Here is a 17,511-nt window from a genome sequence, read left to right as displayed (position 1 = left end):
CGAGGGTGTTGTGGCCTGAGTACTATCCACAGTCAATGTGTGGGTATTTGATGTCACCCAATATAATGGTGTTTGGGGAGACCTTCATATTGTCCAATGTTCCCAGGAAAGCTGAGTGGGGTTGCTGAGTTGGGGAGTGTGGTCTGTAGCAGGCAGCAAACCAAAAGACCGATTTGCACAATGTTAGGTGCATATGTATGGTCTGTGATGCTTTGTGCAGTGCTACCAACCCAGAGGTATGTGTATCTGTGATGTATATGGATACACCCCCTAATTGTGTGGGCCATTCCAAGTTATGTGGTCAGAAAGCATGGTACGAAATATAACATGGTAGTGCTGGAGTGCATGTGGGAGCCTGAACCATGTGTCTGTTAGTGCACAGATATTGCTATCCTCCATACTGAGGAGATCCCTGAGTGGGCGCAATTTGAAGGTAATACATCTGGTGTTGAGCAGCATTACCCTCAGTGTTGTGTGCTCTGTAATGTCTATGGAGGTGGTTCTGTCCTTTGAGCCCCGCTTAAATAAGGCACTATGGTGGCAGCAAGTACCCTAGCCAGTATTCAAAGGTCCAAGGGTGACAGGTCCAAGCTGTCCATAGGGAAGCTATGTGGCATGTCGATCATGTCACCCCAGGGTGACATACACTGTATCCCCTTTGAATAACACCAATATGTTAGCCAACTGTTAAGCGTGATCCATGTGTTGGTATACTGTGACATCATACTTGGTGAGTATAAGATGCTAGACAAGGTCAGGGTAATACTGGGCTGGGCTACATGATCACAGAGTTCCTCTATGTTTCATGTCATGTGGTCCAGGGAGGAACGTCTGAGGTTGTACGCACCAGCTTGGACAATGATGGAGCCAGTCCTGGACTTGCTTTGTAGTAACCTGAGTGCATGTGATTTGTGGCAGATCCTGGCACCTGAGAGACAGCTCAAAGTGACTATTCCCTTGTTTGGCCTGGTGAGTGGGACGACAGTGTGTTTGACATTAAGTGTCACCTATAACAAGTGTATCAGGTGTGTTGTTTAGCCCAAAGGGCAGTGACTGTGTGGCACACTGACATTGTGGACTGTGTGACATGTGGGCATTGTAGTGGGGTAGCAGTTGTATGTGTGTCTGCTGTGGAGGTCTTTGCTGCTTAGGCAGAGTGTATGTAGAGCCTCCAAATATGTGTATGTGTGATAATGTGGTTTGTGTGCTATCACTATCAGTGTATGTGAGACTGATATGTTGTGTGTTTGGTCACCCTCACCACCTGATAGACTATGCCAGTCATGAGTCTAGAGAGCTTGGTGTCCTGTATGTCAATATTGTCACATCTCCCATATATATGTGAGTGTGATGTGAGGAGGAGAGGGTCATCTATGTACATGAGGAAGATGTGACATTGTGTCATAACCACAATATTCACTAGCTGGACTGGAGAGTACACATTAAACCGACCCCCTGGACTTGCCAGTGTATTATGATGACATACTCTGTAGTCTGAGCACAAAGGATCAGTAGGGTGTTAAGTGTGTAAAAGAGTATAACAGGGATTAGTGCTCAGGTTTGTTGGTGTTTTGTAAAGAGTGGCTGAGAAGGAGTCCAGACTAAGAATCATGACATGTCCTTCAGCTATGTAATAAATAGTAATGTACACGCATATATGTGCTGAGTCAGGGACAACTGTACCTTACTGACATTGCCAACATCCTATCAGACAGGCCCATGTATACATACCCACCTCCCACAGACAATAGTCCCTGACATCATGCCAGGAGATATCACGTGTAGAATGGCTGAAAAGCTCCCCCCAAAGCCAAAAGCATGGCAGCAATTGGATTACATTGTTTCCCAATATGTGTCATGCATGCACTACAGAACAAACAGACCCTGCACCTGAACAGTCTGTTGAGCCTCACCCACTCCACAGGACCTGGAACCATCAAATGTGTTACAGCAACATAAGGCACTCCCCACATGTGTGGGTGTACAACACACCATGGGAAGTATAGTCCAGTAAGCCTATAAAGTCTGATCTGCAAGGCCATGGAGTGCATCATGGCAGATGTGATAAACAGAGCTATTGGAAACCGACAAACACACAACCCTACCAACTGTGGTAGGTTCATGTGCAGATCATGGTTCCCAACCATGCTACACCATCTGCAAGGCAGCCACCCAGGACATACATCATGGAACAAAGCTGCACATGTCCCACATAGACTTTGAACAGCTCTTCATCAACATCACAGACACATGTATCCACAAAATCAAAAATCTGTGCATAGATATGTGTTGACAGATGGAGGGATGTCAATGTGTCCACAGATAGATCACACAAGGTGAGACTCACGGGGTCCAGTACAAGCTATTGATACCTGCCAACCTACATGGATCATTCCTGGGATTGCAAAACAATGTGTACACACATTACCATGTCCAGTCTGATGATGTCTTCATCCTACAAATATACCAGGAGAACAGAAATCACCCTGTAAAGCATATAGCGTGCTGTGTTAATGCGTGTTTCTCTAGTATCATAACATAGTTAGGTTTGAGTTTGGCAAATGCCAAGTGTGTGTGTGTGTGTGTGTGTGTGTGTGTGCGGGGGTGGTATTTGTGTGGTTTCCTTTGAGAGGAATAGCCTTTTTGGAGACTGGGAAAACACATTAAAAGAGGTACATCCCTCTTTGAAAAGTCTGATGATGTCAGCATCCTACAAATATTCAAGGAGAACATAAACAACCCAGTAATGCAAATAGTGCACCGTGATAATGCATTTCTCTCTAGTATCATAACCTAGTTAGGTAGGGGTTTAAGTCCTGCAAATGACAAGTGTGTGTGGTTTCCTTTGAAAGGAGTAAACTTTTTGGAGACTGGGAAAACACATTAAAAGAGGTACATCCCTCTTTGGAAAGTCTGATGATGTCAGCATCCTACAAGTATTCAAGGAGAACATAACCCCTCCCCCCAGTAATGCATATAGCATGCCGTGTAAATGCATATCTTGTTAGTATCATAATCTAGTTAAATAGGGGTTTGAGTCATGCAAACGCCAAATGTGTGTGGAGGATGTATGTGTGTAGTTTCCTTTGAAAGGAGTAGCCTTTTTAGAGACTTAGAAAACACATTAAAAGAGGTACATCCCTCTTTGGAAAGTCTAATGATGTCAGCATCCTACAAATATTCAAGAAGAACATAACCCCCCCCCTCACTTATGCATGTAGCACGCCGTGTAAATGCATATCTTTTCAGTATCCTAACCTAGTTAAGTAGGGGTTTTAGTCCTGCAAACGCCAAATGTGTGTGTGGGGTGTATGTGTGTGGTTTCCTTTGAAAGGAGTAGCCCTTTTAGAGACTGGGAAAACACATTAAAAGAGATACATCCCTCTTTGTAAAGTTTGATGATGTCAGCATCCTACAAATATTCAAGGAGAACATAAGCCCCCCCCCCAAGTAATGCATAAAGCGCGCCGTGTTAATGCATATCTCTCTAGTATCATAATATAGTTAGGTTGGGGTTTGAGTCCCGCAAACGCGGGGTGTGTATGTGTGTGGTTTCCTTTGAAAGGAGTAGCCTTTTTGGAGACTGCAAAAACACATTAAAAGAGGTGCATCCCTCTTTGGAAAGTCTGATGATGTCAGCATCCTACAAATATTCAAGGAGAACATACCCTCCCCCCCCGTAATGCATATAGCTCGCCGTGCTAATGCACATCTCTCTAGTATCATAACATAGTTAGGTAGGGGTTTAAGTCCTACAAATGCCAAGTGTGTGTGTGGGGGGTATATGTGTGTACTTTCTTTTGAAATGACTATCCTTTTTGGAGACTGGGAAATCACATTAAAAGAGGTACATCCCTCTTTGGAAAGTCTGATGATGTCAGCATCCTACAAATGTTCAAGGAGAACATAAACCCCCCATTAATGAATATAGTGTGCCATGTTAATGCATATTCCTCTAGTATCATACCATAGTTAGATAGGGCTTTGAGTCCTGCAAACGCCAAATGTGTGTGTGTGTGTGTGTGTGTGTGTGTGTGTGTGTGTGTGTGTGTGCGCACAGGTGGTCAATGCAGTGTGGGTTTTGCTTTTACTGCGGTATGACATATGTTTCAAACAGTCTGTGCATTGCACACATCGGGTATCTGCGTGTCAAATAAATATGTGTACATGTGACCTCAGTCTGTACATAGGTGTGAAGCCTGCATACCACATGAATACATTTGTAACCTTCGACAGATTGTGCCGCTGCTTCACAAATCATAGGTCACATATGTATGTCTGTGTCATGCCTGGCCAATGTAGTGATCCATGGCCAAGGACATCTCTGCCACACACACCCATGACAGGTGCTATAGAGTACTGTGAGTGAGGGTAATTGCCAGGGTATATGTCAGACTTGTTCATACACAACAATGACTGGCAATAATGGACAGTCATTATAGGTGTACACCAGCCCTGTGGATATACATGCAAGCCCCTAATGTGTTATGTGAAACACTGAGGGATCCCACAATACCTATGGATATGTGAATACCAAGGGACAGATGACACGTGTCTGTCTGTACACATTGGTACCCAACATACATGGTGAGGGCTACCACCTATGTGGTACTGTCGGATAGTATGTATAGTAAATGTATACAGCATGTATTGGACAACAGGTATCTGTCTGTATGATACCCTTGTGTAGGATATGCGTCCCATCCATGGAATGCAGTGTAGGCCAATGCATGCATTTCCAGATGTTGATGGACATAACCCTAGTGTATCTGCATGTACCTAAGAGGGCTATATGCCACACAGGTGTGGTCCCAGGAATGTGTGGTGGTCAATACCACTGGTTACTGTTATTGTATAGTACTGGGAGGATCCAACTATTACTGAGTTCCCTACAACTGTGGGTCATTTGTCAGGACATCATCTAATGATTGGTTATAGTCATGCTGTTGAGATGGTGTATACTACCAGACTGCAGATCATTGACAGATATCAGCAGTATCACTCACAGCATAGTGCCAACCCATGTCATACACACATGTGTACCCATGTTAGTACATATCTGTAGTAGAATGCATACTGGCCATCGAATGATACCATGATATGTTAATGTGTAGAACAGGGTAAGTCGTACATCCCACGTGTCCACTATGCACGTACATGCACACACCATGTTCACAGATATACACGTGCTAATTTGTAATGCACACATCACACACGTACTGTCCACTCACTAACACATGCTGGCAACACTGTACACTTCAGCCAAGTGGCACATGGGTGGACATTACATACTCAGGACTAACACTGGTGTAAACAATGCTACAATGACTATCACAGCTGTGATGCATAATGCCTGCTCAGGTATACCTACAAGGATATCATTACACTTTTCTGTCGTCAACTTGCTGCTATTGCTACACTGCTATAATGTCACCCTGTGCATCAGAACCATGTTAGCCTGTTCCTGCATCAATGATACAGATGACAGGAGGGGGCACAGGTGTCATCATATGCACAGGGTGTGTTGTAGGTTTGCCAGAGCCCAACATTGACCCATCCAATCGGCATGTCTGTGTGTGTGTGAGGGACAACAGTACTGCATGGGCCAATGTTGATGTAATGTGTGTGTGTATGTGTGAGCCCTAGTTGTATGGTAAATGTGTGTGTGTCTGCATGCACACAACTCCATCATGTGGCTGGCATATACGGGCGGTTGTGGGACAGCCACAGACTGTACCTGCTAGGCCATACAGATCACTGACTCTGGCCATGGACATGGTACCTGTGCCTAGCAGGGATGCTATGGGCAGTATCAGGTACCAACCCTGACTAGGTGCTGTCATCAGAGGCAAAGGTATGATGACTGGACCCACGTCCCTGCTGGGACTGGCCAGTGCCATGTGCACGTGGTCTAGTAGGAATGTCAATGGACAGGCCAGCCCCAGCCTTGCTAGGGCTGTTAATGCCACTACGGGAGCAGCTGTGATCCGTGGTCCATCTGTGATGACTGCCTGCTGATGCTGTTGCTGGCATGCATCCGCAATGGCTTCTCATCCATCCCGCACGGTCCTGGCTCATGGCTAACACATCGTGGAGGACATCAACTGTCTCCCTCCAATGGCTGTCAATGACCTCGGTGTAATTCTGGATGGCACCGGCAAGGTCACGGATGCTGTCATTGATAGCATTGTAATGGGCCCTCTGTGACCTTAGTCCCTGTCGGGTGTACCATTCAATACGTGCCTGTGCCTGCATTACAGCCCGGAACATACTGGAGGTTGTAATACCTCTGGGGGCATGTCTGCCAGGGGCAATATGACCAGTTGTGCTCCCCCGAGAACCCCTGGACATCCGCCTATGTGGTACCGTTCCAGTAATCCATCTATGGCTGCTTTGAGGGGATGCACATGCCATAGGTACCACACTCTCCTGGTCAATGCCAACTGTATGCTGTCCCTCAGCTAAGGCCATTGGTGACGAGGGATGTATTGGCAGTATGGGTGTGCGCATAGATGGGGTTGACCACTGTGTAGTGTTGATTGGTGGACCAACGACAGACCCTGTCAGACCTTCCTGTGCCACAATACATGTCTCATCATCTCCACTATCAGTAGCGGTGACATCAGGTTCCCTGCTGCATTCAGCCACCCCTAACTCAGCACCTGTGGAAGGAAGACAGGAAATACATTTTACAATCTGTACGTGATGTTAGCACACATGCACACATGCACATATGAACACATGCACACATGAACACATGCACACATGAACACATGAACACATGATCACATGAACACATGCACACATGAACACATGAACACATGCACACATGAACACATGAACACATGCACACATGCACACATGAACAAATGCACACATGCACATAAATAGACTGCTCACCACAGTACATACACACACACACCAGCAATCCAACACATACACAATAGTGGGTGATGGTGGGTGACAGTATCACAAGGCAAACAGTCACCAAACACATGGCAGCATGCAGAATATGTGTTGCTCAAGACCATGCAGTGCAAGTGTAGACAGCCCTATCTAATGACATTATACATGGCTTTGATGCATGTGTGTAGTTGTTCAGTGATTGGGTACACCCTGGAACAGAGTGTGTACATGGACACAACATTGCTGTGCAAGTATTATCTGCTCTGCAATGTCATGTGCACCATCACTCAATGGTATACATACCATGGCTGCATATGTTATCTGTGTGACACATAGATTGCCATGTCTGATGACAGTGTCTGTGTCCATAGCACATAATAGTGGGTACAGGTGTAGCGAATGCATGCATTGTACAGACATGGGATGAGTGGTGCATATAGACGTGAAGGATTTCCAATGCTCAACCTGGACATTGTACAGTGGTTATGGTGAGTGTGGCACATATTGCAGATATGTCAGTCCCAGCCATGACATGGCATGCTACATGACTGCAGCATTAAACACCACACATATCCAATGTGTGTCATGTGATCTATACACCCAATAGCATTCCAGGACATATATGTGACTCTTTGTACAGATGGCGACTGATGTGCAGAATGTGTATACTAGCATATGTAAGCACACACACAACATGCTATAATCCAAACAAAACGCGGCTGGACACTGCTATACCTCTAAAATCCTTCGAAGGGTTGTATCCCGAAAGCGCTCATCCTGTGTTTGTATCACGATTTTAATAAACGATTTTAGAGGTATAGCAGTGTCCAGCCGCGTTTTGTTTGGATTATTTTGGTTCTGTTTTGCTTGGCTGGACTTAAGCATATCACTGAGTTTTTCTTTGGACACAACATGCTATGCATGGTGTGTATAGGTGCATATGTTTGCACACACTGAACAATGAGGTGCACAGCAAAGACTGCTATGTGTAGTACTGTGGTCACTGTAACCGGATGGAGTGTAGTACCATGTGCCATTATCATGCATCTTGTGGTCACTCATGGCTACTACTGTGTGACAGACCACTGCCTAGCATGCTGTACCTGAAATGCAGTGCCGTGGATATGTTCACTATTACATAGCCACTTTGTACATGGGTGTATGAGGTGCCCAGTAGGGGGCATTGCCTCACATGACTGTGCTATGTGTTGAAGAGTGTTGCACAGCCCCATGATAGGCCTCTACCCCCAAGGTACATCATGTGTGTGTGGATGACGTGGGATACTGACGTGTGACCTTACAGTGGGTGTGTGGTTTCTCCATATGTAGCATGACTTTGTGTACTGCATGTGATCAATGTGTTATGTTGTGTACAGGTGTTGCAACTATGCCTATCCAATGTGCAGTACGGGGTTGCCACAACTGTGTGTCATGCTCTATGTATTGTATGTCATTGAGGCAGCTACTGACATTACTGAGCTGTGCAACATCTCACAGCAAACATGCACGGCATGCATTATGCATAGGTATGTTACGTGTACATGGCCTACACCTCACCTATGGCATGCATATTTCATTACCAACATTGCAGGTATAACACACTCACCAGCATGGATCGGCTGCCCTGCCATCACACCAGAGGGACCTACAAGAATATGAGAGGGTTTATCAGTGGCACAACTGTGGCATTGCTACAGTGGGTATGATAAACTGCAGTACAACAACAGTCAACAGTCGCAGATGTAGGTGTAGGGATATTATTCAAACTATCTGTATTGCACAACACTAGGCAGCTGAACTGCTAAACACACAGTACACATCTCACGTACACATAATCTGACAATACAGTTAACTGTAGTCTACAGATTGGGCGTGTTACCTGCTTGCTCCAGGTGGATGTGCTGGGTGGCTCTGGCCTCCATTACAACACATGTCAGTGGTTGTTGTAGCTGATGTCCAGGAGCCACCATGCTTAGGAGCAGCTCCTCCACTCTGGTGATGGGGGGATGAATGGCCACCCCTCCACCTGTGGCAAGCTGCTGTCTTTGGATATCAGACGCATGCTGTCGGACTTGTCTAATTAAATTACTGCAGTGATGGCGTACCTGCTCATATGTCCAGTTATGCATGCCTATGTCATTTACCCGACTAACAAGTTACTGCCACAGTGCAGTCCACTCCTGCTGGTGCTGGCCACTTCTGGAGAAAAGCATTGTGTACTGCTGCAAAAGGCTGTTGCATATCACCTCTTCTTCATCTGCTGTATATGCTGGGTTGCAGTGGTGGGCCATCTGGATGAAAAATATATGAACAATATGTGTGAGAGTGTCCTGTGTCACACTTTACACCTTTACCCACAGATATCACTTTACTGCCATATATACCATCCTATTGGCTGTCAGAGGTTGCACATGTTCAATACCACTTATTGGTTCTCAGGCCACAACTAACTAAAACTACCTGGAAGACTCTATATATCACACCACTATACAACAGTACCTGACACACTGTGACACATTGCACAACCTCAAGACAGGGGAGTATATCACACCGATGCATGTACAGAGATGTCATCCATTGCAATGGATGTATAGTACAAGTACAGTAGTACCGATCAACCACCCTAATCATTGATGCCATAGCCCTGCCTAACAGATGTGTCCAGTTGTTACTATAGGTGGCATACTGCTGTAACAAACTATATATGTTGCTGGATACACACATTTACCCTGTAACACACATATGATTGCAGCCATTGTACAGGCATAATCACACACATCAGGCAAACATACAACGCACCACTGTATGCCAACACAAATGAGCATTACCTGTGTACCATACAGTACTGTGTGCCACTACTTACACACCCTTATGTCTGCATTCTGTCCTCTGTGGAGACTGCAGGAAATACACATGACAGTGTTTCCAAGCAATGTGAACACACACCATACTGTGCTGTTTAGGCCTACAGCTTCAGGTAGTACTACAGTTCATATTGGTGATGGATTCACCAGCAGTACCACTCACTAAGCATACATCTATTGCTTTAGCCTACAATGAGACACCACATTCGTCAATGGAGAACTACGTCACATCATCTGCCGTACTACTATGTCTGCCTAACAGTACATTACACATCAGTTGCTGTCCTCACAGCTAGGATAGACACTACCATGTCAGATACAACATCACACTGAGCTATCACACCTTTACAGACCTTGCACACATTCAGCGTTACACTTATGCAACCTCACATAGCAGCTATTGCATTAAGTACATGTGTGAGTGCATAGTGTCATGGGTAGGTAATAAACTATTGGCCCTAGGGCCTACGGCAGCCTAGCCATATGCTACCCTGGCCTTTGACACACATGTACTTTGATTTCACTTGCCCCTGCCAACCTGAACCACAGAGGTCTATCCTGATGTGTATTACCGATCTCCCACACAATCCTCAGGGGTATTTATAACAACTGATAAGGAGGAGCCTTGTTTGATATTGCTGTGTGGTCTATTCTGGTGTATGGCATATCTCTGAGATGGGAACCTATCCCTGCAGCGTGTGCCGTTTAGTGAGCTGACAAGGTTTAGGGCCCTAGAGTGTTTATCCCAGAGGGATTGTGATATGTTGCCATGGTGGTTGTCACCCAGCTATGGGTGTGACATACCTCTGTATGTCCAGCAGAGGTCACCTCTGTGTAGCCAGTATGCAATACAGTGTACTTGTGATTTTGTGAGTCAGTCTGCATAAGGCATCTGTTTGCAGCCAGTATTACCCTCTGGGGGGGGTCTGTCTGTGGCCTGTTCACCTGGTGTAGTTGTCATGTGAAGTACATACCACACAGGGCATTGTGAGGAGTACAGGGGGAACTCTATCCTATATGTCCATAGCTGACACACCTGTTGTCATGACACATACCATACAGACAGACTGCAGGTGCAGTGTGGCACTGTCTTCATCAAAGTGGAGGCTACTGTCCACCTGTGTCCCATGTTTCCTTATCACACCTTCACTGTTAGGTACATCTCTACCTATGTGGTAGTTAATGGGTACACTGTTTTGGGAAGGTGGAATGGCACTGCAGTATCAAAACTTGTCTACAGTCCGTGCCTTGGTCACCACACACCTGTTGCGGTACATATGAACCCATGTCTCTCTGTCTCTCTCACTCTATATGTATATATATATATATATATATATATATATATATATATATATATATATATATATATAATTATATACATGCATATCTATACACATACCTGTACACATCCATTGCTGTACACATGGATGTACATATAGGCACATGTACAGTCCACCTTTCATGGTGAGGATATCACTTATGCGACAGTTGTGGGATGTACAGGTATTTGATTAAATTGCACAGTGTTGTGCAGAATGCATGTGGGTGTCCTCAGCCTTTGTTGCATTAGCAGGCCTCACTGGCTGTAACACAGCAGATCTGACACATCTGTCCCACAGCATTTAACCACCACATGACATATATCAACACTACCATAGCTGGCCTTAGGCATAGGCCAACTGGGTGGCCGCCTAGGGTGCTGCTCTAGCAGGGGTGCTTTTGTGGTGTAGTAAGACAAGGATGGGGGCACCACGAAGTGTGGTAGGGGGTGCCGTGGAGACTTTTTGCCTAGGACATCAGTTGACCTATGGCCGCTCCTGCGCACTGCATGGATATATGCACATATCAACTTTCACTGACAGATATCTGTCCACCCTTCACTAACAGTTGCAGTATGTTCCTTGCCCTATGCACGTGTGCAGATAAAGATAGATACATACTGCTGCCACACATGGATGATTTGCAGTGTGTAGAGTACTCTTCAGGAACATCTACAACATGCCAACACATACATGTGAGTTACATACCTTATTTTAGTGTTTCCCTGCTCTGTGTGTTACGGTTTTGTAGCTTTTTTTATTGGTGTTTTTTTGGTTTTTGCCCTCTATTCAATGTTCTGTCTCTGTTTCTCACTCTGTTCTGTTCTGTCTCTGTCTCTGTCTCAGTTGTGTCTGTGTCTGTGTCTGTCTCTCTCTCTCTCTCTCTCTCTCTCTCTCACTCTCTATCTCACAGCACCTGCAATGATATATTTGCATGTGTGGACTGCAGGTACAGCCTGCTTTTCTAGGTATCTGCACTTGTGCATGTGACAGCCTCTGCACCAATTGCTGCCCACCATTCAGTAATTGCATGCAGCTTGCTGTTTGGTGATTGCATTACTCGCTTTGATTGCAGCCCACTGCTATAAAATGCTAAGTTAGGTAGGCGTAGCCCTTTCAGATTTCCAAGGTGGGGCCCATGTTTGTTTACTCTGGACACCGTTGTGTCAGTCTGAAGGTTGGTATATGTCTCTTATCTGATGCTAGGGTTGGAGCCAGTTATATGCATGTTGTACTCAAACCTGAATGTTGCTGCTTCCAGTACCCACATCTCAGTGTAGACATGTACGCATCCCCCCAAATGCTAACACAGGATACATAGGAGTATGTACTTTTTTCTCACTTACACAATTAACTGCCATACAAATGTAGTTATTGCACTGTATTCCTGTGGCCAGTGTTAATCCTGGTCTGATACTGTGTGGTGTTTGTAAGGTGCTATTGTAACATTATTCCCTGCTAGGATGGCTGGTTCTCCTTCACAGTCATGTCATGCAGTTCCACAACCACTGCTGGTAAAGACCCACAGAAAAGGATTAGTGTTATACCATTCCTAATTTTCATTTACATTCCCTCATTGTAATGCATGATATATTTATTTCAGAACCAAGTTATTTGTATATCTGCTGTGGCTTAGTGGTAATTCATGCAGTCTATTGTGTCAATGGTCTTGGATTCAAGACTGGCAGAGGTATTTTCTTTTGCTGCTGAGCAGAACAAGGACCCTGCCATAGAGTTACTAAGGCACTTTTAAGCAGTTGTAAGCGGGTTTGCGTGGGTTTGTGCAATGCTTAGCGATGCTTAGCTAAGCGTACACATGTGCACACTTGCTTAAACCCACTTACTACTGCTTAAAAGTGCTTACTCCCGCTAACCCCCATGCTAATTTCTTTTAAAGAAAAGAAAATGGGGAGATAGGAAAGTGGTGAAAAAGGGGGCACAAAGCGGGACACACATTAGGTAAACAAGCTCGGGATGTGCAGGACGGTTGTAGGGAAGGTCCATAGCTGCCCATTTCTTTAACAGCAACAGCTGTGCATATGCAATGAATTTGGAGTGAAATTTGAAACCTTCCACCCCTGGGAGAGGGGTGAGGACAACAAAGTATGTTGTACTGCCAATTCTAATTATCAGCTTACATGTTTGTCCGATGGACATGTGTGCAAAATGGGCAGCTATGTATGGGGCGTAATTTTTTTGTGGGTACAGATTGCCCTTTTTTTTTTCAGGTGAGAGTGGGAAGTGAGGTAGAGGAAGTAGGTATGTCCGGGAAGGTAGGTTGGGAAGGTAAACAGACAAGACAGACAAGACGCATACAGGGGCAGGTGTATGATACATGGGGTGGGTGAACACAATTGACGGGGTCAGATGTTTGGAAATTGCAAGCCCATGAGTCCACAGATGGTAACAGTGGAACTGAGATCCCCACCTATGGGCAGTCACTACTGAACCTTCACAGCCCTGAGGGTGGCTGTGCTGAGGGCTGCGTAGGACGGGCAGGCTCACCCATGAGACACGCCACTCTCGCCTCAAGCTGGCATAGGCGATCAGCGACTGAACGCTGGATCTCCCTACACACCACAGCCCAGACCCTTTGAAGGGTGACAGGTGGCCCTTCTCTACCCATGCTTGCATGGGGGGGTGAGCCCCATCACCTGCAGTGCTTCCACCTGAAGGTGGCACAGGACCAATGGAGGAGGGGAGTCCGGGCTGGGTACTGGACCTGCTGGTGCCAGGTGCACTCGCCGGCTGAGGAGGGACAGGTGGGTCTGCTGGGACCGGCCTTCCCATACGTTCTGTGATTAGGTGTGTTTAATTACAACATAAGCAAAACAGCATTCCAGATTAGTTGTAACAGCATGCAATAATATTCCCATTAACCCAACACACCAAGGGTACAACAATTGAACAGCAAGCATAACACATACATATACTGAACTACAGTGGTTATTCCAACAGCATGCAGGGATGTTTGGTAGCAACAGGCCACTATGATTGTGGTGTTTAAACAGGGCACATGCATCAACGTGAATGCAAATATTTATAGAGCAATAGGACATATGTCCCAACAAATATTTAAGATTACACATACCCATTGAGGTGTGGAATTGCATGGTTTATGCACATACAGTAGAGTGTATAAAAAAACCTCGGTTAACATCTTATAATGACCTTTTAGTCTACACTACATTCCTAGTGACTGCAAATGTATATCCCCTACCTGTATTATTACACTTGCCACCATACATTAGGTTGTGTAATTGGTTTGGCTAGTTCAATATATGCCTGACCTATATCTGACATACTAACTGTCCAGGATGCAGATGTTACTGCTACATTTTTCTTGATTGCATTTATATTTCTTTATCTACATATCTGGAATGTTTTCACATGACATTTTTACTTTGATTTGTACAGAACCCTGCATTTCTTGACACACACTCACATTTCTGGGGAAAAATACATGCTACACGTGTGCCAGGTTTACTTATTCATGCAAGCCAGTAACTGCCTGTTGTGGACTGTATATATGTTTCACAGCTACTAGTGCTTCCATCACCCACTTTATATGGGACTGCACAACTCTGGGTTGCCAGCACCTTTTCAAACAGTACTATTTGTATACTGCAAGGGTACAACAACATTTCAGACTCTGTGACATAGGCACACTATGTGTTTTAGACATTTATTAACGACATTGCACACTTTACCACAGGCTTACTCCTTTATTTGTTTTAACGGTGTATATGGCAGACATGTTCAAGACATATTATACCTTTATTAATAGGTTAGAACAATCTTTTTTCAGGCTCACTCACTTATTTTATATGACAGTGCCTGCAGAGATATTATTCCAGACATATGTTACCTTTCTTAATGGCTTTCTACACTCTTTTTCTGCCTCTCTGACATTTTTATCTGACAGTACATGCAGAGGACTTATTCAGGCAATTTTATGGCTGTATTATTGGACTACAACACTTTCTTTCATGCTCTCTCCCATATTTTATATAACAATACATGCAGAATAATCACTAACCTGCCTGGTGGTGCAGCCTTAGCAGCCTATCAGCATAGGCTTGCTGATTCATAGCATGGTCACCTGCAGCTGTAAAGTAAATGAAGGGATATTGAGACATACATATCCATTATACATACTCCATTATCAATTATTACATACTGCATTCCATGGCTACATACTCAGTTGTGGGGCATCCTGCATCCCATGGGCCTCCTGTATCCATTGCTTCAGGTGGTCCTGCTTTTGTCTCTTCAGGTCTGTATGGTGGTGATGGACCTGCTCAGCAGTCCGAGGAACACCTGTGGCACTGGTGAGGTTACGAGCTAACCAGTTCCAAGCCTCTGCCTTGTACTCCGTCCCTTGGAACTGGCCCTGCAGGAGTCTTGACTCGTGACGGTGGACAAGGAGCCAAACCATGTATTTGGACTCCTTGATGCCCCAACATTGCGCTTGGAATCATGTTCCCTCTCTGACACCATACATTCTAACTGCAGATGTGAGCTACAATCAGTTATGGCATGTATTCCCGCCTGTGGGATTTAATATGCCGCATTTCCCGCACTTTTTTGTGATTGGCCATTTTGTAAAATTCTCGGCTGACTGCAGACCTGCTTAGTAATGGTTAAATTACCATTCGTAAGTATATGAATGTTAATAGTGGCTGTTTCCCCTATGTTGCCATGGCTTAGTGGTTCTGTACTTTGCTTCTGATGCACAGAGTCCTGGGTTCAAACCTTATCATTCATTTTATTTTCATACTATCCAGACAGGCTAGGGGGTGTGGCTGCATTTAAGCAATTTTGCTCTATGTTGCTCCTCGGTGCCCTACGGTGCCCTGGTTAGTGCGGCGGGCACGTCCACGCAAACACATTGCGCTGGGTAAAGCGCCATTGAACTATGGGCAACTCTATTGCGCTGGGTAAAGTGCTATGAAACTATGGGCAACTCTGTTGCGCTAGGTAAAGCACTATTAAACTATGGGCAACTCTATTGCACTAGGTAAAGTGCTATTAAACTACGGGCAACTCTATTGTGCTGGGTGAAGCGCTGCTTAACTGCAGGCAATTTTATATCAGGATCCTTTAAAATATTTATTTTGTTCACTGATACATTGGCCATTTCACTGCTTTTTAGTAATTTTTAAACATATTTGTCAGGTATTATTTCATATACTGATTTTAAAAAAATTAATACGAAGGGGAGTGGTGGGACTTGAACCCTGAATGCCTTTTTTTGATGCGAATGCTCTACTATTACATTATTGCTATTTGGTGTGATTTGCATTAACATTCTTTCTTATGCTCTTCCATGTCAGAATTGCTAACTCTAGCTAAACAATGGGCACACCCGCGCACACACGTGCAAATATGGGCAGCTATTTTGGGGATTTAAAAAAAATATATTTAATGTTTTGCATTTTAGAACTGTGATAGGGGTTTACAATATCAGGGAGTGTGGTTTTGGGTGCAGGGACATTTCAGCGGACTCGCTCTTGTGTGTGTGCTTTGTTTAGTTTTAAAACACTTGCAAGGGCGTGGACATTTAGACTGCTTGGCAGTCAGACACACCCCCTGCTTTCTTACATGGTCCGTGTAAGACTTAGGTTGAGTCAATGTGCCCTCATGCATATTCATGGCACGCTAATGTCATACCGTTCAACTGCAGCCTCCGAGTAAGACTTATTAAGTCTTACTCGGAGGATTCTTGAATCCGGGGGATAGACTGTTTGTAGTTTACTTAACCTACAAAATACTTTATACTATGTCACATTTTATCAATAATCCGTGACTGAGTATGGGAAATGCAAGATTTATTCATGGTTGGCATGGTTTGATCATGAGGGCAATTTGTTTTACTTATTCTGATTAGCTTTAGGTTTTGAGTTAGCCTTAATTATATTACATAGTTTTAGCACATGAGTCAGGAGTGTTCTAGTTAACCATGTTTTTGTATTATACAAACTGTTTTCTTTATGTAAACAAAGTGTTGAACTTATCTGAATAGCCATCATGCCGTAAGATATCTGTGTAACTGTGCAGCTCCTCATTTGCTTGATGCAATTCTTTGGTAATTGACTTGCAAGAGTTCTTGCACTTCATAGCATGCTTTGAACTGTCATGCCTTGAGAAGAGTGTCATCTCTAAGCTGGCCATTCAGAGTCACTCCAGACAGTAAGTTTAAATGGTAGTATTGTGTCTTTCTGATTTTTCTGGACATTCTCACTTATATCCACATACATAGTTAAATGCAACTGATTTTATTTTCCATACCTCAGTTTTGATACAGTGCCATCTCATGCATGTTCATCTTACAAAGCCCTAGGTCACTTGACCAGAGAGTGTTCTGGGGTAGCAAAGGAACTGGCCTAGCTTCTTCATCAGTTTCCTTGACTGCATGCCTA

This window comes from Protopterus annectens, chromosome 7.part0, assembly GCF_019279795.1.
Source record: "Protopterus annectens isolate FY-2018-M chromosome 7.part0, PAN1.0, whole genome shotgun sequence".
NCBI classification, from domain to species: domain Eukaryota; kingdom Metazoa; phylum Chordata; order Ceratodontiformes; family Protopteridae; genus Protopterus; species Protopterus annectens.
This window is presented reverse-complemented; position numbering follows the sequence as displayed.